Genomic DNA, 20,952 nt, shown 5'->3' on the forward strand with positions numbered 1-20,952 from the left:
CGCGCGCTGCCCTGGAGTCTGCCGTGAAACGCGCCGACAAGCCCACGGACACGTCGGACTGTGGAGCGAGGGGCGTGTGTCCCCTTCCCACTCTCCTGAGTGCGTGCGTGTGTGTGCACGGGGTCACCCCAGCTGGGCGTGCAGGCACGGGTGCGCAGCGGTGCCCGTGGTGAGCGCACGAGCTGTGCCCCCGGCAGTGCCTGGGAGTTGGGGGTGCCAGGAGCCCGCCTGGCTCGGGGTCCTTGCGCCAGGACCGGATTTCACCTCCGCCTTGCCTCCTCCACAAAGGTCACGAGGGCCGACCGGCTCTGGCTCTAGCCAGGCAGCAGGCCAGGCTCTCCACTGCCAGCACCACGGCTTGTCATCTGCCCTTGCCCAGGGGTGCGCCGTGCCCCCTCCCCGAGTGCACGAGACGCTGCAGCAGCTGCTCCAGTTATTCCTGCTTTGCCAGAGGGCAAATCTGCATCGGGGCTGCCAGCACTGGGCAGGCCCTAGGAGCCGCCCCGCCGCACCCTGGAGTGGGGTACGGCTGTCCAGGTGCCCTGGGGACCTATCCTCCTCTCTGCCATCACTGCTCGGTACCAGGCGGGGCGGACAGGGCAGTGTCGGGCGCCCTCGCTGGGCACGGCTCGCAGGCCGACGGGAGGCGTCCATGCAGAGTCTGCAGCCAAACTCTCCCCGACGCCTCTGTGCCGCTTGCGGGGCTCCCACCCCCACCGTGGCCACGCGTGTGGAGGAGCGAGTGTCCCGCTGCCTCTGTGTGAGCACCAAAGTAGCACTATGGAAAGTGCATTCCCTTTTGGCACTAAAGGGCTCGTGCTTTTCAACATCAGAGTGTTTGCAGTTAGCAATGCACGAGCTGCACTTCTATAGAGGCAGAGAAAAGCATGGGACGGAAGGAGGGGATACAATGCTCCGGCAAGGGCTGGACTTCAGGGGGTTGTTTCAGCCCCATATAGCTATAGGATAGACTAAGGGACAACTTTTGTTGTCAGAAAGAGTGGGTGAGGGCTTTCTCAGTACCTTTCTGTTAAGTATCGATGCGTGAACCTGTAGTTATATAAGAAGAAAGCGTAAGATGTTCACTGAGTAACACTGGAGTTTTAAGCACAGTGAATGAGACATTGTTTATCATGTGAGTATTATGTAATTTCTTGAAATTGTATTTGTATTTCCTTTGTGAGACCTCAGATGGGGTCCTTTTTAAAGCTGTTTTCTAATAAAATGTTACCAACCCCCCCGAAAACCCCAAGTGAGTGCAGGTGCAGCTGCGTCGTGCCATAGCCCCTGTGCTGGGGCACTTGCCGCGTGGCAGGGCTGTCGGGCTGGCCCGGGGCGCATCGCACTCCTCTCCTGGCTGCAGCCAGTGCAAATCCAAGAGTCCTCCTGGGATCCTGTGGCCTTTGGGTCAGTGTTGCCCCTGCCAGAGATGAAGCCCTGGGCAGATGGAGAGGAGGCGGCTTCGCAGACCTGGCTCCATCACGTCTGTCCGGAGCCAGCTTGGCCTCTCCAGGGCCCTGGCTCCCCTCCCCTGCGCCTGCAGCTGCATGCCAGGGTCTCCCTCCCACCTGGATCCTCCCTCCGCAGGGCGTGGGAAGGGGAGCTGCCCCCAGCCCTAGTCCCCCGGGAAATCGGGAGGGGGGCATTGCCAGGGCCTTGCCCCTGCCTCCTGGGAGGGGGAGACCTCCGCAGCGCTCCCCTCTGCGGGGCCGTGGTGTCCCGGGTCCCGGGGCGCTGGGGGCGGCAGACGCGTGCGGTGCTCAGAGCCGGTGTGTGCCCTGGCCAGGCCGAGAAGCTGTTCCCAGCGCCGCGCGGCAGTAATTACTCTTCCTCTCCCCACCGCTGCTGTGTGCAGCGTAATCACTGGGAACGGATGTGCGAAGGTGATGGCAGCTTTGGCCCTTTGCCGGCCTGCGGCTCAGGACGGGACGCCCTTCCCCACCGTTATCCTTGGGCTTGCCAGCTGATCTCGGGGCAGCAGCATGCAAGAGGAAGCACATGCAACTCCTCACTCGGGGCTTTCCAGCGAGTCGCACAGTGATTTTCTCTAGTTTCTGGCCTGTCACGTTCCCTTGCTCCCCGCACTGGACTTGCCCTGCGGTGCTTGAGCCGAGGGGCAGGTTGCAAGGGGGGCATAGCGATGCCAACGCTACGTTTCACTGGTGCGGAGCAGGGAGCACAGCTGGACTTTGAAGCTGTACAAACTGACTCGGGTTGGTTTGAAACCCCCAAAAGACCTGCAGGCAGCTCAGGCCAAAACGGACCCAGTTGCACTTGGCTTCTGGGTTTTGAACCCCACGACACTGGGATTCAAGCCTCTCTGATGCACGCTAGCTGCCAAAGGTGGACCAGGAGGCAGGTGCCTGCTTGGCGCTGTCCCAGGCCGGGGCTGCAGGTGTGGGGCGGGCGCATCTCCAGCTGCGCTGGACACGGACACGGGTCACAGCACGCCGTTCCCCGCAGCTTCTCCTCCTCCTCCAGGAAGCAGCAACCAGCAGCAACTTGCACACGAAGGCTGTTCTTGTCTCCCCCTCCAAGGAGCGTTATTAACTGCAAACAAAGTGCAGACGCGGTGAAATTGCCCGATGAAGAGGTTTGGTAATTGTCAAAAAGCAGAACTTGTTTTCTCGGGATTGCAACACACAGCGTTGCGTAACGGGACTTGCAGCACAGTCTCCTCTGCTCCAACTCACAATTCGGGCTATAAAAAGCAAAGCAGTTCTGAGGCGTATGGACAGTAGAAGGAAAATATCCACAAGGAACAGACAACAGCACAGAGTGCTTGATGGCACGCTAATTTGCAGTGCTGCTATTACGGTGGCGGATGTTCTTGGAACAGCAAGCACACGAAACAGGGACGAGACGGCGGGGAGCGCAACACGAGGCAATTTGCATGTTAATGCAGACGGGGCTGTGGGCTGACGCCATTATGAGCTTGTTGCGAGGGAAGCTTTTGCTACCAGACAGGCGCAACGGTCTGTCTGGGCCACGCGGTGCCCCTCAGGGATGCAGGTGGACAGGGCAGCGCTGCGGCCCTGGGTTGCGGCAGGGCCACCGGTCACCTTCCTTATCTCCAAGTCTTCAGCTGTATTTGCAGGGTCTCCTGTTCTGAAAAACAGCCTCTTCTTCCCACAGGCAGCCCGCTGAGCCTTTCCATCAGGCCGTCAGCCCATGGCGCTGGCAGGGAGCACGGCCTTGTTGCGGAGGCACCGACCGGGCCTGGAGGCCTGCATCCAGCTCCTGCTCCGCCACAGATGCTCAAGCGCGAGACGGGGCGGGGCTGCTGCCGGGGGGCGCGCTGCAGGCGGAGGGGCGCGGCGGCCGCCCTCGGCGGGGGCCGCTGCAGAACGAGCGGCAGAGCCAGGCAGGAGCGAAGGCGGGCTGTGGCAGGGGCAGGCGCGATGAGCTGGGCAGCCTTGCGGGGGAATGGGGCGTGTGCGGGCCGTCTCCTCCTCCCGTCTCCTTCCTCCCGTGCTCTAACCCGCCCTGACTGCCAGTTTCCACCTGAAAGGACCTGTGGGTTTTGGGGCTCATTTCTTTCAGACTGTCTTTCCTCAGTGGGTTCGGTGCTGGTGAAAGCCGCTGCCCGGGGCCAGGCATCCTGCGCTGTGCCCAGACCGGGGCTCCGATGCGCCACGGCGGTGCCCAGCCACGGGCAGGTGAACCTCGGTGCTGTTCTCAGCCGCCCGCTCCCTGCACCTCAGTCTGGCAGGTGCACGCACACAACATGGCCCCGCGCCCACCCGCGTGCATCTCCGCAGCTCCTGGGAGCGTGCTCCCGGTCCTTCGTGCAGCACCGACCCGAGCCGCTCTGCACTGCCTTCCTAGTGAGAACTTGTCTGCCCTCCTGGGCTCACACGGGGTTGTGGGAAGGCTCTGGAGGACTCTCAGCCCTGAAGCAACTTGGCATCACAGCACTGGGGTTGGCGATGAGGAGCAGCTTTCTGACTGAGGGGTCCAGCTTTGCAACAGGCACCTAGAGAAGGTGGGAGATCTCCACCGCTGGAAATGCTGCGTGTGTCACGTGTGTTTTTCAAGCCTCCCCCAGAGATGCTGGGTGCTGGATGGGGATGGACTGGGCTGTGCCGGTGCTCCCGCTGGGACTTCAGAGCTCCTGGCCGGAGGTCTTGTCCCCTTGCTTAGGGCCAGACCGACACAATATTTGGGGTCAGGAGGGAATTTCCCCCATCCCCCTCCTCAATCACATTGGGGCTTCTGCCTTCTTCTGGAGCGGGGGCCTCTTGCGCGTATATGAACAGCCTTTCATAGAAGCAAGACATCGGCTGCCGCGGTTCCTCTCCTTTGCCTGTGGCAGGTTCGGGTGTGATGTCTGTGCTGCGTCAGGCTTCACTTTACTAAGAGGGTCATTTTACTAAGAAGATGCCAGTTTTACTAGATGATGGATGCGTCTGGGCCGGTTTGAACACGGGTGACCCTGCCTCTGGAGCTCCCTTCAAGCCCCACGGCTCTGGGATTTCTAAGTCAATGCTAGTGACATAAATAAGGAAGACATAATCATCGAAGGAGGCTTCCAAGAGCTCCGTTTGCTGGGTTTCCAAAGAGAACAGCACTAACGAGGATGCTGCTTTCAAGGCACTGCCCATACAGTTCGTCAGCCAGGAGCAGGACCGGCTGTGCTGCGGGTGAAGCCAGGCCTGGGAAAGGAAGCTCCCACGCCCGCCTCAGCCCTGGCGCAAAAGCACCTGCTCCGTTACCGCGGATCGCTCCTGCCAGGGTAGCTGCTCTCGGCCATGGTCACAGATCCCCGCTCGCCCGGCTGCGCTCGGGAGCTGCAGCCAGAGGCCCGTCAGCACCGGGTGAGCTGGCCAGGACGGCAGTGTCAGTGCTGGTGTGGAAGAGTTGTTTTGCAAGATTTCCCTGCCAGCAAAGCCTGGCGTCCGCACAGCGCTGCTGGCACAAAGGAGCTTCGCAGCTGCAGCTCGCAGGGCCCCAGCTTCCCAGCAGCGGTGCTCGGTGCTGGCCGGGGGTGGAGACAGCCGCGCCAGTCCTGCGGGCAGCGAGTGCCGTGGTGAGGCCAGACGGCCGAGGGCCCTTGCAAACCCCTGGCCTTCCCCACGAGACGCGGGATATGAGCTTGGCACCTGGCGAAGAGGCATCTGGGCAACTGCCTGCAGCTGCTGCATTTCTGGTGCCATCCCAGCGCCCGTGGCTGCAGCACAGTGGTGCACGGCTGCCGCGCTGCACCCCACGGGTGCTGTCGCTCATGGGGGGGCAAGGCCTCCAGCAGCGACGCTGCACGCAGGCGGTTTGGGCTGGGGAACCTCGACCGTGCAATGTGGGAAGGGTAAAGCTGCCAGCACCGGAGGGTGGGACGCCCTGCCCTGCCCGGCCCGTTGCCCCAGGGCTGGGCTCTGCTGTCAGGCAGACAAGGCAGGGAGATTATTCAATCCTGGAGTAGCGCTAATGCAGCCGCGCGCGGTCTCCCAGGCTGGGAGCAGCCTGCTGCAGCCTCTGCCTCCCGCGGCCCAGGGGAACCAGGCTGACAAGATGTTTAACCACCACCTGGGAATGAGTTATCACATTCCTGATGTGAGACCAGTGAGGATGCAGAGGGACTCCCTCTCCTCCTCCGCTCACCCAGCCAAAATACCCAGCGCCAGAGCAGGGACCTTCCCTCTCCTGACAATGGGCAGCTTCTGGCAGGGAGCTGCTGAATTGGGCCCCCGGGCCTGGAGCACTGAGGCTTTGAACTCCAGGCCTGTCCCCGGGGCGCTGCAAGCCCACGTCCCCCTGACAGGCGTGACAGCGCAGGGCGATGCGCAGGGCTCGTGCTGCATGGCGCAGGCCCCCGCTCCCCTTGGTGCATGCTGGAGGGGCTGCGCCAGTGCACGTGCACGTGCGCTGCAGGGTGCATCTCTGCCTGAATGCCACTGCCTGCAGCCTCTGGAACCACCAAGGCCCTGGTACCCCTGTCTGTGCCAAACGCCTTCCCAGCACACCCCAGGGAAGGCAGGGCTATTGTTGTAAACTGAGGCACAGTGTGCAAGGGACATGCTCAAGGCCCCCCAGGACTGCTGCAGCAGAGCAGGCAGCTCCCAGCTCCAGGGCCAGTGAGGCAGCCCTTCCTCCCCGCTCCTGTGAAGCAGCCGAAGCCCTGCCATGCAAGACCAGGGCCCTGCCCGGCGCACCCCCCCGCGGGAGCTCCCACCTCTCTGGTGCCCGGCTGCTGGCGGTGCTGAGCCCTGCTCCCTTAGTCGTGCATGAGCGACCAGGGGGACGTGGCCAGCAGCAACATGCGTGTGGCTTCAGGGCAGCGCTTCCTGCTGCGCAACTGTGTAGGGGGGCTCGCGACCTGCAGGCTGCTCTAAGTGTTTTGTGACCAGGGTTTTCCCCTGCTCCTCTCTCCCTTGCATGCACCAGCCCATCGAAGGTCCAGGCAGCTCTGATGTAGAGGCCGTGTCCCTCACTCCCTCCTCAAGAGCTGCTGATGCCCCTTTGCTCCAAGCACGTGGCTAACCCCTTTTTGAATCAAGCTGAGCTATCAGCTTCTGCCATGTCTGGTGACCACAAGTCCCACCTTTAATGACATGCCAGATTGTTAGTTTTAAGCTTACTACCTGCTGGGGGTGATGGGACCCCCAGCTTTTGCATAGGGAGAGACAGTCAGCAGTAAATCTCCCCCGCGGCCGACAGCGGTGCCCAGCAGCAGCAGAGCAGACCCCACGGGCTGTCAGGGCTGAAGAAGAGCACGCGTGAGCACCGAACGTGCCTCATCAGTGTGTCACGACGGAGCCCGGGATTAGCCAAAGAGCGTTAGAGATGCAGAGATGGCCTCGGCGATGCTGGGGCCGTAGCACGGTCACGCTGCGCGCGCGTGCGTCTCCCAGCAGCAGGCCCGGCCGTTCGGCAGGTGCACGGTCCCTGCAGAGGACTGGAGGGCCGAATCCTGCTCGGAGCATGCAGCAGCAGGTGTATGTGCGAGTGGGGTGCTGGCACTTTCTGCGATGTCAGGAGCACCCCAAGGCAGCAAGCCCAGGTCCGTTGCTGAGCTGCCCCATGCACGTGCCCACCCGCCTGCTGCTGCCCTCCGCCCCGTGGCCACTGGGTTTCTTAGCACCATGGCATGTGACGAAGGCGGCTGGGTGCTAGGAACAGGCTGCTCCGTGGTGGGCATGGGAAGGGGGATGGCGGTGGCATGGTGAATTGATCAAACATTGCTTTTAAAAAAGCCCCCAAACTGGAGCAGGTGTACGTGTGGCTTTGCAGCAACAAGTGCAGTCCCGACCTGCGTGGCCAGCTGCCCCCCCGGCCCCCCGCACTGCTGCGGGCTGCGGACATGGTCGGTGACCACTAGACCACGCTGGCCAGGGCAGACTACGGACCCAGCCAAAACTGCAGCTAGAAGTGACATGAGCTTAAGCTGGTCCCCAATCAGTAATCAACAGCCTTGTATTTAAATCACAAGCAGTGGCCTGGGAAGGTAGAATAAGAATCTGCTTTCCCAGTCTCTACCCCGAGTCTCGGCCAAGAACGAATAATGCTTGTTGGGAAAGCGTGTGCAACCACGGCCCTGTTGCCTTTTGATGACAGTGGGGCTGTCCGTGGGCGGCCAGACGCTTCCTTACCCTGCTGACAGCTTTGGCCACTTTCAGGCGGCTCTGCTAACGACCCTGCTAACGACTCCACTCCAGCTAAGTTGCAGACATGCGGTTAAGGCAGACCACAAAGCCTGTCTCTGAGTGACCCTTCGCAGACTTTGCAACTGGCCTCATGGAAGCAGAAGGTGGCAAGTCGCATTCCCAGGTGGCGGGGAGAGAGATGCCTCCCCCAGAGCTGCACTTTTCCCAAGGGCGCAGGCCCCAGCTAGGGGAAATCTGCCAAGTCCGCAGGAAAGCTGGTGCAGTCCAGGTAGGTCCCAAAGCCTCAGTGAAACAAGCCATTTGACTAACACCGATCACAATATTTATTTCAATAGATATGGAATACAAACAGGGGAGTTTGGGAAGACCTCAGCAATTCAGACCAGTCGAGGTGGGGATCGGTGTTGTGCTGCTGCAGATAGGCATAGAGACGAGTGCTTATTTATACACCGAGGGTCAAATCAATACAAGGTGGTTATAGACCTGTCTCTTGCCTCTTTATCCGACTTGGATGGGGGTAATACTGCACTGCTTAGAGGGGATGGAGGATCACTGGGAAGTGGGTCTGCATTGGGAGTATGAGGAGGGGGAACTGGACCTGTCCCTGAATTCTTGCAAAGAAGCCAGCCGAGACTGCAGCGCTCCCCGGGCCGTGGCGGGCAGACGAGGCTGCGATGGTGCCATCGGGGCTCGGTGGAAGCAGGAATCCAGCCCAGCCTGCCTGCAGGGAGGACCGCGGCTCCTTGCGGTGCCATAGCATTGTCGCTACGGCGTTGCCGGCTGCACTTGGGACTGTACGGAGCTCGGACCAGATCGGCCACCTGGCTAGTCCATGATCTTGGGGGCTGCCTGCATGCTCAGCCAGGCGCCCCCCTCTTCCCCTTTGTAGCATGCACCAGCCCAAGTAGCTACCTCTGTGCCAGATGCACAGCACTGAGGGCAGCCGGCCTGGCACCAAGCCCCACTTTGCCCCTGCCCTGTGAGCTGGGCCTGCAGGACCAGACCGAGGTGGTAGAAGGGAGAGGCTCCCTGTCCCTGACCAGCCGTCCAGCAGACCCAGCTGGGCTGCCAGGGAGATGCCCACGGTCCCTCTCTAGCACCGGGGCCTTGTGGGTCCTCGGGCTCCTCGACCAGCCATGGCAGGCGAGGAGCTGCAGCTCCGGGCTCTCCGTCTCCCGAGCTGCTTGCCTTGCCGCCTCCACCGCGGGCTGCTCTGCACGGCGCCCCGTCTGTGCCGAGCGCTGCAGCCCCATGGCAGGGGAGTGCCAGGCACTCTCCCCGGACGGCTCAGCCAGTTACGCGTGTCCTACATAACAGCAGGGGACTGGCAGCCTCCAGCCCGGCCGTGTCCCTGCTGCCGGTGTTATGTAAACTGCGGCTATTGTTCGGCAAGGCTTTTATAACGTGTTAGTCACGCCGGACTGATGCGCTGCGCTGCTGGCTCAGTGGGGCGGTGTGCCCACGGGGGGGATGTGGGTCACCTCACCATGGCTGGATGTGGGATCAACCAGGCCAATGTCCTCGGGACGGTGCAGTGCCTGAGCCCCACCTGACCCGCGTCCCACACGACACCCGCCCTGCCGGAGGGCTGGCATCGCCGTGGGCAGCTGGGCCCACGTTGCTGCTCCGCACCTGGCAGCGCAGGGGTCCGGCGTGGCCAGTCCAGCGGCTCTGCGCTGCTGGCAGGGCGCGTGCTGTGAGGTCCTGCCCTGAGGGGCTGGAGCTCGGCTGTCTGCAGGGCGCAGGCATGAGCAGCAGGCCCTGGCTATTGTCTTCAGACCGGTACTGCACGGTCTGCTGTGCAGGGCTGCAGGGTGACACCACCACCCTGCCTGCCCCAGCCAGGGCCGCTGAGACGAGCGCGATGCTAAAGGCGGCGGGGAGGGGACAGTCCCGTCTGCGCCCGCCGCGCGCGCTTGGTGGTGCGGTTCTGGCACACGTGCCGGGGCGCTGTGGTCTGCGCAGCTTCTCCCTCAGCCCTGAGGCTTGGTCGGGCTGGGGTTTCAGTGCTGGCTCCACGTGGGGTTTATGAACGCGATGCTCAGGTTTGCCATTGCCAGCGGAAGGGGCTTGACCCCAGTCACGTCCCCACCGCTCCCAGCTGCAGGAAGAGGGCTACTGCCGAGGCGTCCAGCACCGGCCTCCAACCCAAGCGGGGGTCTCGACTGAGCTCCCTCGGCACCACAGAGGTCACTGAGAGACACACCTGCTTAGTCAATCATCTCTGTTTACTGCTGCGCTGAGGCCCGGCTCCAGTCTGCCTGACCTTGTGTCTTTCTAGTTTCTTAATGAAACTCGTCTGATGCCACAGCAAAAGCCTTGCCGGGGTCTGTCACATTAAGCGTGTCCCTTACCAGCGAAACTTAGTCTCATGGGCCAGACACGTCTTTTGGCAAGCAGTTCTCGGTACACGCGTGCTGATGATAAACCGTGTTAATAGCCCCCCCTCCTCCACTGCTGTCCCACAGTCCCCGGGCGGGCAGGGACCTCCGGGGTCGCCTGGCCCCCCCGCACGACGCACGGTGCTGTTCCCAGCCCCCAGCCGTGGCCGACCCCCACGTCCCCGGGCAGCCTCCTCCACGCACCAGCTGCCCCACAGCGAGGAAGGTTTCCCGAGTCCGTATCAGCAATTCCGCTATCTCGCCCCGACGGCGGTGCGACCGACACGCCCGTTATCTGCCGTGCCTCTTGCAGCCTTTCTCCCTGCTGCGGCACTGGCTTGCCTCTGTTTCTCCTGTGTCCCCGCACTGCAGTGACTCAAGACCTGCTGAAGGCAGCCCGCATGGCGCCGCTTGCTCTTTGGCCACGGTCGGCAGGGCTGACACCGCGAGGCACAAGGCCTCCCGGCCTGCCCTGGGTCCCTCGAGTGCATTTCAGTAACCCCACAGCTTGGACGTGACGCGCTGTGGCGATACGACGCGGCTCGCTTCCGCTGAGACCCCGGTCCGCCAGCCCCTTTCCCCGGGGCTCTGCCCCGGCCCCGCCTGTTCCCGTGGCAGCCGTTAGCCGTGCGTGATCAAGCCCGTCCGCACGGTCCCAGGTGGGTCCGCGCCGAAGGATGCCGGGCGTCCCCGCTGCGTAGCCACCGCCGCCCCAGGGCCGAGCGGGGTGCCCGGGGGCCGGGCACGCGGGGCCAGGCGCACGGCGGGGCTCGCCGCTGGGCCGCTCCACGCCAGCGTGGCCGTGCCAGGGGCCCGGGCAGAAGCGAGGGGCCGGCCCGGGGCAGGGCTCCCACGAGCTCTCACGACGGGGCCCGGCAGCACGGCCGGGCTCTGCTCTCCGGGCCTCGGACGCAGCCAGGAGCCCGGGCTCCGGTGACTCATAAGACTGCAGCGCAAGCAGGTCAGCGCCGCGGTGTTTGTAAACAGTGCGGTCACATCTGTGCAAACACACGCATGCCGGCTGTGCTCTCCCCGGAGGGCCGTGTCGCGCCCCCGCCGGGGGATGTTCGCGGGGTCTGCCCACCACCCTCGGCAGCACACGGGTCAGGCCTGAGCCCGGAGAGGGCTGGGCCCGGGCCCGTGCCCGTGCTGGGTGCGCACCGCGAGGGCAGGAAGCTGCCCCGGGGGCCACACGCTGGGTCTCTGCCCCAGGCTGCGTGCAGTCCCGGGCAGCTCGGCCGGAGCCGCCCCACCCCGGCGACGAAGGTAGCGCAGAGCACTCCTGCCACGGTGGGTGGCCGCACGCCTGGTATCTGTAGCCGGTGCTGTGCCCCACGCCTGGGACCTGCCCCGTGGGGCCAGCGCCTGCAGCCTGACGTGCCCAGCGGCGCGCGGCTCCCGGGAGCAGAGGGTTTGCAGCCTGCCCTGCCTGCCCTGCCAGCTCTCCACACCCAAATTGCTGCTGTTTGTTCCTTGCCTTGCCCAGAGCCCCTGCCCTGGGCGGGCCCCCGCATTGCACAAACACCTGCCCCGGGGAGCTCGCAGTCCCAGCCCAGGCTGCGGGAGGACAGATGCGTGCAGCCCGACAGGCGGGAGACGAGGCGGCACTGCGGTGCCCGCTCTGACGCAGTCTCCAGCCCCGCGTGCTGCCTCATTTAAGCACAGACCGGCAGACGGCTCTTAACTGCTCCGTGGATGGCGCCTGGGCTGCGTGCGTGCCACAGTGGAGGGCTGCAGGGAAGGCAGATGTGGCCCTGGGGTGGCTGCTGTCATCCAGATGAGCTGTGCCCACCTGCACGGGAGGCCGGAGCCGACGTGGCCCCAGCAGCAGTGCTCTGCTTGCCGAGATGGAGCCGAAGCAACAGGTCCCTCCTGCACAAACTGTGGTGCCGGCACCATCAGGTAGCGACGGGTGGGAGACCTGGCAAGGAGGCGCTAGAAAGGGCAGAGCCGGCTGGGGCAGGCGTGTCTGGACGAGCCCAGGGCCCCGGAGCAATGCAAGTCATGCAGGAGCGACGAGCAGACGGGGAGCATCCCTCCCCTGCCCGGGCAGGGCGGAGCAAGCGGCTGGCCAGGGGCGCGCTGCACGGCACCGAGCTCGGGAGACCTGGCACAGCGAGTCCAGGGGAGCAACGACCGAGCTCACCTGGCCTCTGCCCCCAGCACCTGATGGCCTGGGAGGAGCGGTGAGGGTTTGAGCCCGAGAGCCGGGGGGAGAAGGCCCGCTGTCCCAGAGCGAAGCAGGGAAGCTGGCAGGGAGCTGGTTTTCACGTGGTGAGGGGCACGGCATGCACCGGGCCTTGTGACACGGCCACGGGCAGCAGGCCCTCCTTGTCCTGCACGTGCCATGGCGGGCAGGCGCGGCAGCCCCACACAGGGAACTTGTCCAGCCAGCCACCGCCCCTGCCCCAGGCTGGCCTGCTTTGCAGCGGTCAGGGACACGATCACCGGTGCGGGGCATGGGCCGGCAGAGTCCGAAGCCTTCCTGCAACCCCTGCACTGCCGCCACTCTCATCTCATCCTCCGCCGTGTATGCCAATGTGATCGATGCCTCAGCAACAGCTTCAATTAGAGTTGCGATTTCTTCTCCTCTGAGACTCTGCCGGCAGCCAGGGCCGCTCAGGCTGGGCTCATTTCTTGCAGCTGCTACCTGGACGGGAGTTGTGCCCTCCTGCCCGGCCGAGCCCTGACCCCACTATGCCAGCCCCGTGCCTTGGGCCGTCACGCACTCGGGTGCTCGTGCAGCACCAGGGCTCAGAGCGAGGGGTGGGTTCCCGTGGTCCAGAGGGATGCCCTCGCACAGCTGTCGCACGGCGCGTAGGGGGCCCTGCGCGTGTGCATGAGGGCTGGCACGCCGGTACCTTGGCACCATACCAGCTGCTACGTCAGCGCTGCCAGGGACAGGCACAGCCCAGGCACCTGAGCCCTGCCCCACTTGGTCCAGCTTTGGGCAACTAACGAGCTCTAATTGAGGCAGCTGGGGACCATTGCTCAGAGCTGAAACTCCGAGTTGGTGTCAATTGGCACCACCAAAGGTCTGGCTCTGATTTCCGCTAAGCTGGGAGAGGTGGCCCCGGGTGCCCACGTGAGCAGCCCCCCGTGGCTTGCTCTGTACCACGGTGCTCGCTTTGGGGGCAGTGTGGATGGACACGGCTGGATGGGTCCCTGCAAGGCCAGAGCCTGCCCAGACCAAGCCAAGGGGCTGTGTCCAGGCCGCTGCCGGGTCTGAGGGCCCACATGAGCTGGCACAGGGAGCTACGCCACCCCCCGCCCCGGGGAGCGTGCCCAATTCTGCGGTTGCACCACTCCCAGGGCCTGAGCGATTGCAGCCAGCGCTGGGGTGTCTGCCCAGCCCTGCCGTGGTGGCCAGGACGCGGGGCACTCACAAGCCAGGGCAAGTTGCCCTGAGGAAACGAGTTCTGGCAGCGAGTGACGGGCAGGGGCCGAGCAGCGAGGGCACGGGCGGATCTCAGTTTTGCAAACGGGGTGCACATGCCGCACAACACCTATTTCTCTCCAGGTCAAGAGAAACTAGAAGCTTTGCCAATACGCTAATTAAATGAAGGGCTGTTATTCAGATTTGGAAACCAAAACCTACTTGTCTCGCGCCTCTTGACAGTGCCTCCAATGCTTCGTTGCCGACCTGCAGCAGGTCCGGGTGTTTGGTCTGTGCTGAGCCAGGGCTTAGACTATGGTTGTCTGGGGTGGTTTCCACAGGGCTGAGCCTGCCTCGGGCAGGGGCTGGACTGGATGTGACCTGTGGAGGTCCCTGCCAGCCCATTTCTGTATGACTGAGTTCATAGGACACCCCTGAGGGAAGGTCTGTAGCTGGAGCGAAGAACAGGCTGCGGGGCGGACATCACCAGGAATGGCTGAGGGGCAGCAGACTTGCAGAAGAAGGGGTGGTTTGGAGAGCAGGACGTCGGGACATTAAAAAGGAGAGAGGGCTGTTCATACCCGTGGCGTGAAATTAGCAGCAATCAGGTAGATTTTAATGAGCCACCATGCCTTGCGACTCCCGCACCACTGCCTGGGCAGAAAGGCCTCTGCCCTGCTCCGGCAGCCGGCTGCAAAGCCTGGGTGAGCAGGAGCCAAGGGAGGGGTGCAACTGCCCTGCTGCACCCAGGCGAGGGTCTCTGGGCCTCCTGCCAGCCCGGCTGCCACCGGGCCCCCGCTCACCCGGGCTGCCAGCCACCCCGCGCCCGGGAGCGCTGCGGGCTGCAGAGAGGGGTGCCGTCACCGAGCTGTCCCAGTGGCTCTGGACGCGGCGGGGGCCAGCGGCGCCACGTGGCAGCGGGATGGTGCTTGGGTGTGGGAGGTGGGTAGTGTCCGGGGGAGATTTCCCCAGGCAGAGGGACGGGGCCGTGCTGTCCCTGGGAGCGCAGGCGTCACGACCCATCTGCTGCAGGGACAGATTCACCCTGGCACAAGGGGCACGGGGTCTGGCCCGGGCGGGAGAGGGGGACACTGCGTTAACCGGTTGCGCTGTGACGAGCCCCCTGCTCCCGCCTGTGACCAGAGCCCTGCCTGGGGCTGAGAGCCGCCTCTCGTGTCCCCAGCGTGCAGACCTGCACCTCCGCCCCCTGCAAACCTGGCTTTTCCCATCCTTTCTGACCCTGGGCTGAGGCGCCACGTGGCCTGCAGCGTCCAGAGACCAGCGCGCCTGCCGAAGCTCGCAGGCCGGACCTGCACCCAGCTCTCCCCGCACCTTCTGCTGCCCAGCCCTTTGCCCTGCCTGGTCCTGGGCACTGCATGGCCGCCCACGCGGTGGGGCAGCGGGGCCGGCTGCTGGGAAGAAGCAACGAGGGGCTGCGCTGATGCAGCCGCTCGTGCCGCGCGCGGGTCCTGCCCCTCCAGGCCAGTCGCGCTGAGCACCGGGGCAGGCAGACGGGCTCCCCTCCCTCCGCGCCCAGCTCCTGCTTGCCTGGAGCCACGAGCAGCGGGGCAGCCCCGTTACTGGCGGGGACCGTGGAGGTGCCAGAGGGGATCCTCCCTGCAGCACGGCTTCCCTTTGCCCAAGCTCGGGGCAGTTTCCTGGACCCGCTGCCCTGGCCCTGCTTGTGCCGCAGGTGGGGAGTAGAGGTGAGCTGAGCATCACAGCAGCCTCAATAGCTCCCCCGCCCCCCAGCTGCTTAGGGCTGCTTGTGGCACCACACAGCCACTGCCAGCAGATCCCTGGGGTGTACAGAGGCTTTGGAGCTGGGGGGGAAGCGCTCAAGCTGCTCTGAGCCCGGCAGCTGGAGCACGACCAGGGCAGCACCTCGCTCCACCTAGCACGGGCCCAGCCCACAGCCGCTGAACCGGGCGTAAGGATGGGGCTGTGCACGCGTGGCTAAAAGGCCCCAGCGTGCTACACACGCACGATGCTTGGGGGATCGCAGCAGCCTTTTTGGTGTGCTGGGAAATATGCAGAGTCTGGCACCTAAATAAAGCAACTGGTTGCAAAGCTATTTACATAGCGATTATGCCATGACAGCCCACGGGGTGGGAGGACGGTGAGATGGTTAGATAAAGCCAGGCTTGCTCAGCCCTTCACGCACCCTCGGGCATGCTTGGAAGGAGCTCTGCACATGGCGCACCGCGCTTTCCACGATGGGACCCGACGGCACAAACCCCGACTCCCAAAGGAAAGATGCCTGCAGCGGCATTTGTTTCAGCGCACAGCTCTTGACAAGCTCTTTGCCTGTAATGTTTTTCCCCGTGCAGACGTCTCGCGTGGCGCAGACGGAGCAGGGGCGAATGGACGTGCGCAGCCTGCCTGGCTGACCGCGAGGTTTTGCTCTTGGGCGAGTTCCCCGAGGTGAATGTGAACAGGCCGCATCTTCCTGCCTCTGAAATCCAAGTCTTGCCATTTCCTTTCCATTTAGAAACATCGCCTGAGTCATCCGGGAAGCAGGCGCGTGCGTCGGGCCCGCCGGCCCATTGTTCGCTGCTGACCTGGTTTCAGTCCATTCATCTCCCGGCTTTTATTTTGCACCGTGACAGTTTCCAAGAATATCTCCCCACCTTGGTCCCTGCCGCCCACGGCAGCGCCACGGCCGCAGCCGGAGGACTCCCTGGGCCGGGACAAAGTGGGACAGCTGGCCCGGAGGCTGGCAGATGGGGAGCAAGGCTCTCCCGGTGCCCTGGCCCCAGCAGGGCCCTGGCCAGGTGCAGAGAGAAGCCCGACTGCCTGGGCGGAGGCTCTGGGGCGGCACGCAGCAGCACGGGTCGCTAGGCTGGGCCAGCAGCCTGGGCCATTACGGAGTTTCCCTGTCTGTGGTGCCCCCGAGCACGTAGTCCCGTGGGCAGCGTGCGTGGGGCGAGGGCTCGGCTTGCGCTGGGTCTTTGCGACGCACCTGATTCAAGCAGGCGGCGAGCCAGGGAGTCACAGTGGGGACAGGCTCGGGCAACGTGCTACAGCATCCCTGCCTCGCTCCCCATAGTGCCCGTCCCCTCCAAGTGTGCCCCATCCCCTTGTTCGCGGTCCCCGTGGCACACATGGGCACCTACGGCAGGGCTGGCTCCTGCCCAGGTCACAGCAGCAGCAACTGGGCACGCGCTGGCTTCCCCCCGGCTGGGGTCCTCGGGGCGCATCTCACCCCCCCGCCCCCCCAGGGCCTGGGGCCCCTCAGTCCCAGCCAGTCTCTGCCCTGGCCCCGTATCAGCTGCGGGCTAGCTCAGGCACAGGCGCCGTGCCGTGGTGGGAGTGGGAGAGGGGTGGTTGGCTGTCTAAAGCAGAAGGCAGGTGGATTTGCACCTTACAGACTAACTAAGGAAGAGATATAGAAAGCACAAGCTTCCATGAGCTCAAGTGCACCTCAGCTGTGCAAGGAGGGGGCGAGTGGCACGAGAGGGCAGGGCAATGCCCCAGCTCGCACCAGCTGTGTTGGTGCCCTGCCTCGCTTGGTGGGGGGACACGCTGCCTGGCTGTTTGCAGGGGAAGGGGTCACCCCTGGTGGAGCCCGGCGCTGCCGCAGGTGGCTACATTTAACAAGCCTGGGGGCTTGGTGGGGAAGGAGTCCAGGAGCTCTCGCTTGGGTGCTGCCCTGCACTGCTCCAGCACCCTTGCTCCTAGTGTCTGTCTGGGGGCAAACCAGTGCCCCAGACCAGGGTGAGTCCTTGGCTCTCATGTGCAAGCCTGTGCATTGCTTCCTGCCTGGGAAGGGGTTGAGTGAAGCGTGCACCCTGCAAGCAGGGGAAGCTGCCAGGCAGGGCAGTGTGGGCTGGGAACATCAGCAGTGCTGGTGGGAGGGGTGAAGGCAGGGTAGATGCACCTCACAGACTGCCTGCATGAGATGTATGCAGAGCACAAGCTTTCCTGAGCCTGGGCTCGGTGCATCAGCTGCTGTGAAAGCACAGAGCAGGGAGTTACAGATGGCTCTGGCATGATGGACCCAATGAAATTTGGGGTATCTCAGTGGGAAGTGGTGCACATGGGCCAAAATAACCCAAGCTATACCTACATTGTGATGGGCCCTACGCTGGCTGTTGCCACGTGGGGGAGATCTGAGAGTCATTATGGACGGGTTGCTCAAACATCAGCTCGGGGCTCAGCAGCCGTCAAAAAAGCAAACAAAATGTTAAGGATTATTAAGAAGGGAATTGCTAACAAAAACCGCAGTAGCACGATGCTCCTTTATAAATCCGTGGTGTGTCCATATTTCCAGATTTGCCCAGCGCTTTGGGGTGTGCGCACGCACACACGCATGCACGCGCACGCGACACCCTCACATGCCAGGAATCAGTTCATCAGAGCAACAGTAAAATGCAGTGAGACACAAGCACACGGGTGAACACAATACCTCTGAATCTGGCTGGGCATCCGGCTGACACCCTCACGGGCCGGCATTCGGTGCATTAGGGCCCGTCCGAGCCAAACCGGGTCAATCAGCCTATGCAAGCTGATCCTCTTATGTCTCAAACTCAGCACGTCCCGGTCTTTTGCCCTAACTGCCCTAGCAGTGGTAGAAGCGGGCCCCGCGGTATTTCTGGGCTTCACAGGGATCTTTGGCTTAGGTAAAAGAAGTGTTGCTGCAGAGCGAGTGAGGAAGGGGAAGAAAAGAAGGAAAATTCACCCGGTTACCACCAGTTTGACTATAAAAGTTCTTTATTGCTAAGTATATGAAATTTATGATGGCACTAGTAGTAATAGCCATGCAAGGGAAAACAAACAAAACAATTACAACGTTACCCTGGTTTAATTGAGTATTTGGGGAAACCTAACTCAAGCTTAACTAATACAATTCAGGTTCAGAAAGCGATGCCTGGAGAGAGAAAGAGAAAGAAAGCGAGCGAGAGCTGGGATCTCCCTGTGCCAAGGCACTCGGGTGATTTGTCAACAGGCGAAGTTCCCAGCACGATCGATGGTTGAGGGTCAAACAGGCGATGGAAAGAGACAATCCGTCTCTCCCGGCTCCTCGAGAACAGCAGCGGTGGTGTCAGAGGGATTTCTCCCTCTTGAAGCACACTGTTTGCTGCTTTATTGTTTTCTTATACCCCTAGTCCAGCCTCTTCAAAGCATTCGTTTAAGTGCGTAAACCAAGACGGTCCCACGTCGTCATTGACACGGAAACCCTGTTATATAGACAGTTTCCATTTAATGAATTACCTTTTTCAGTGACAAGGGGTTATCTGGTTTGGGACATCTCAAGAAACTGATTAACAACCAGGAAAACATCAGGTTTTCAGGAGCAACCAGACAGCTAGGAGCCGGTTTGAAATGATTATGACTATAGAAGATATACTGGACGGGCTTCGCACTGTGAAGTCAGCATCGGTGTTGTGTGTTTTACCTGTCGTGAATAAGCTTCAGCTCAGCATGACTTTCAGATCTTACCGTAGTCTTTTAACAGACTTAAGGGGATTGATTACTTCATAAACGTTGTGGGGAGGACTTCCACCAGTCATCCCGGGAAAGTATGACAGCACTTGTGGTCAGGGCTCCCACGGGCTGGACGCTGTGATGAACCCTGAACCGTTGTTCAAATGCCGCCCGTACCCGCTGTGCCTCAGTCTCTTGCCGCAGCAGTCCCCAACCCGGCAACCGAGTTAGTCCTCCCAGACTGGGACCGGGGACTGTATGGCCCGAGATGCCTAGTAAACTTTTCTTCTGCTTAGTTCTGGATAGATGAGGTTAAATGTGTGTGTGGGTTGGGGGGCACGAGCAGAGATAGAAAAAGTCCTTTGCAAGTCCAGCAAGCTGGGTGCCAGGGCTCCCTCGGGAACAGAGAGCTGACCGGTAACAGTCCACACCTTGAGCCCTGCCGGTTCTGGTCCCCACACCTCGAAGAGGACACAGAAGGACTCGACAAGGTCCAGAGAAGGCAATAAGGATGATGAGTGGCATGGAGGGGAGAGGTGATGTGTGCCATGTGAGGAGAGACTAGCGAGGCCAGGCCTGTTCAGTGTAGAGAGGAGATGCTGGAAGGGGGACGTGAACAGGGTTTATATGATATTAAACTGATAGGGATTCATCTGCTGTCTCTCACAACACAAGATCTCAGGGTCCTACTATGAAACTAGCAGGCCATAAGTTTGAACCTAGGAGAAGGAAGCTCTTCACCCAGCGTGGAGCTCGTGGCCAGCAGATGTGGGGGATGCTGAACCTTTAGCCAGGTGCACAAAGGGGTTGGACACATGGCTGGAGGCAAGGGGCATCAGCAGCTATTGAGCACAGGAGCCTGGGGCATGGCCTCTGCATCTGGCCTTCCTAGGCCAGGGTGGGATCCAGAGAGGATGCAGGGGTGAGCTGCACTCGCTTTGATTCCTGCTCCACCCCACTGCCCGGCAGTGGCACTTGATTGCTTATTGTTATACAGCACCTGATTCCTGCTAAACACCTCAATCCACAGGTGTTAACAAACCTTTCTCCTCTTGAATGGTCTTCAGTGGTTCCTCTAATCAAGCTATGGCTCCTGTAATCCTGCTGTCTGAGAGCTGCTCCTGGTGCAGACTGTTAACTCTAGCTAGAGACATTAACCCTGCCCCCTCTCCCTTTCCACATCTGCTACCTGCCCCTGCGTGACACAAGTCCGGGCAAGATGGACCTATGGTCTCACGCAGAGACCCTCCCTAGCCGGCTTGCCTCGGTGCCTGGTACTGGCACAGGTCCCCACATCTTCCTGTCCCAGACAAACCAGTCTGTTTCCAGTGCTGTCAGTCCGCGGGGTCTGGAGCACCTAACCTGAGCCCAGATTCAGAAAGGGGCTGGAGATGTGCTTGGAGGAAAGGGGCATCGGTAGTTCCTGAGCAGGGGTGTGAGGGGCACCGTCTCTGCATCAGACCTCCCTGGACTGCAAAGGCTGGAGGCTGCGCGGGGGAGAGGAACAGGGGAAACCCTGCTCGGACGCAGCCGCTGTCCCCTCAGCCCCCGCTCGCTGCCCTGGGTGACACAGGAGAGGACGGCCTAGGGCCTGACCCAGCGCGTGGCAGCTCTTATCTTAGGATAAAGCGGCGTGAGTGATTCATACACGAACGGTGGGAAGAGAGGAAGGGAGTGACAGTGCTGGGAAAGGCACAGAAGCAAACAAGATAGGAGCAAAGGGGTCACCAGGGCTAGTCTGGCCCACGGGCCCTGCTTACCCCACGCCTAACGCATCCCGGCGCTGGAGGAGAGGGTCACCAGCCTCGGGCACGGGGGAGGCAGCACCGGGGTGGGCTGGACCAGCCCCTGCTATGGGCACATCATGCGGCAGCTCCCATCTGGGCAGGCCGTGCAGCTGGGAGCAGGCACGCGGGCGGGAGCCCGGGGAGGCGTCTGCTGGCGCCGGCCCCTCTTCTGCGGGGCCTTGTGGGTCAGTGCAGCAGTGAGCAGGGCTGGCGTGCAGGTGTGGGTGCAAGGGGCTTGTCTGCGGGGGCTCAGGGGCGATCTGCCCTGGACCTCTCCCCAGCGACTGCTCCGGTCGTGTCTGTCGGCCCTCCCGCGAGGGCTGCCAGGGAGCAGGCTGTCCGACCCCCGCACAAAGGCAGCTGCAGACAGGAAGGGGATC

Source organism: Crocodylus siamensis, chromosome 6 (genome assembly GCF_052110815.1).
Source record: "Crocodylus siamensis isolate JL-2025a chromosome 6, ASM5211081v1, whole genome shotgun sequence".
Lineage (NCBI taxonomy): Eukaryota > Metazoa > Chordata > Crocodylia > Crocodylidae > Crocodylus > Crocodylus siamensis.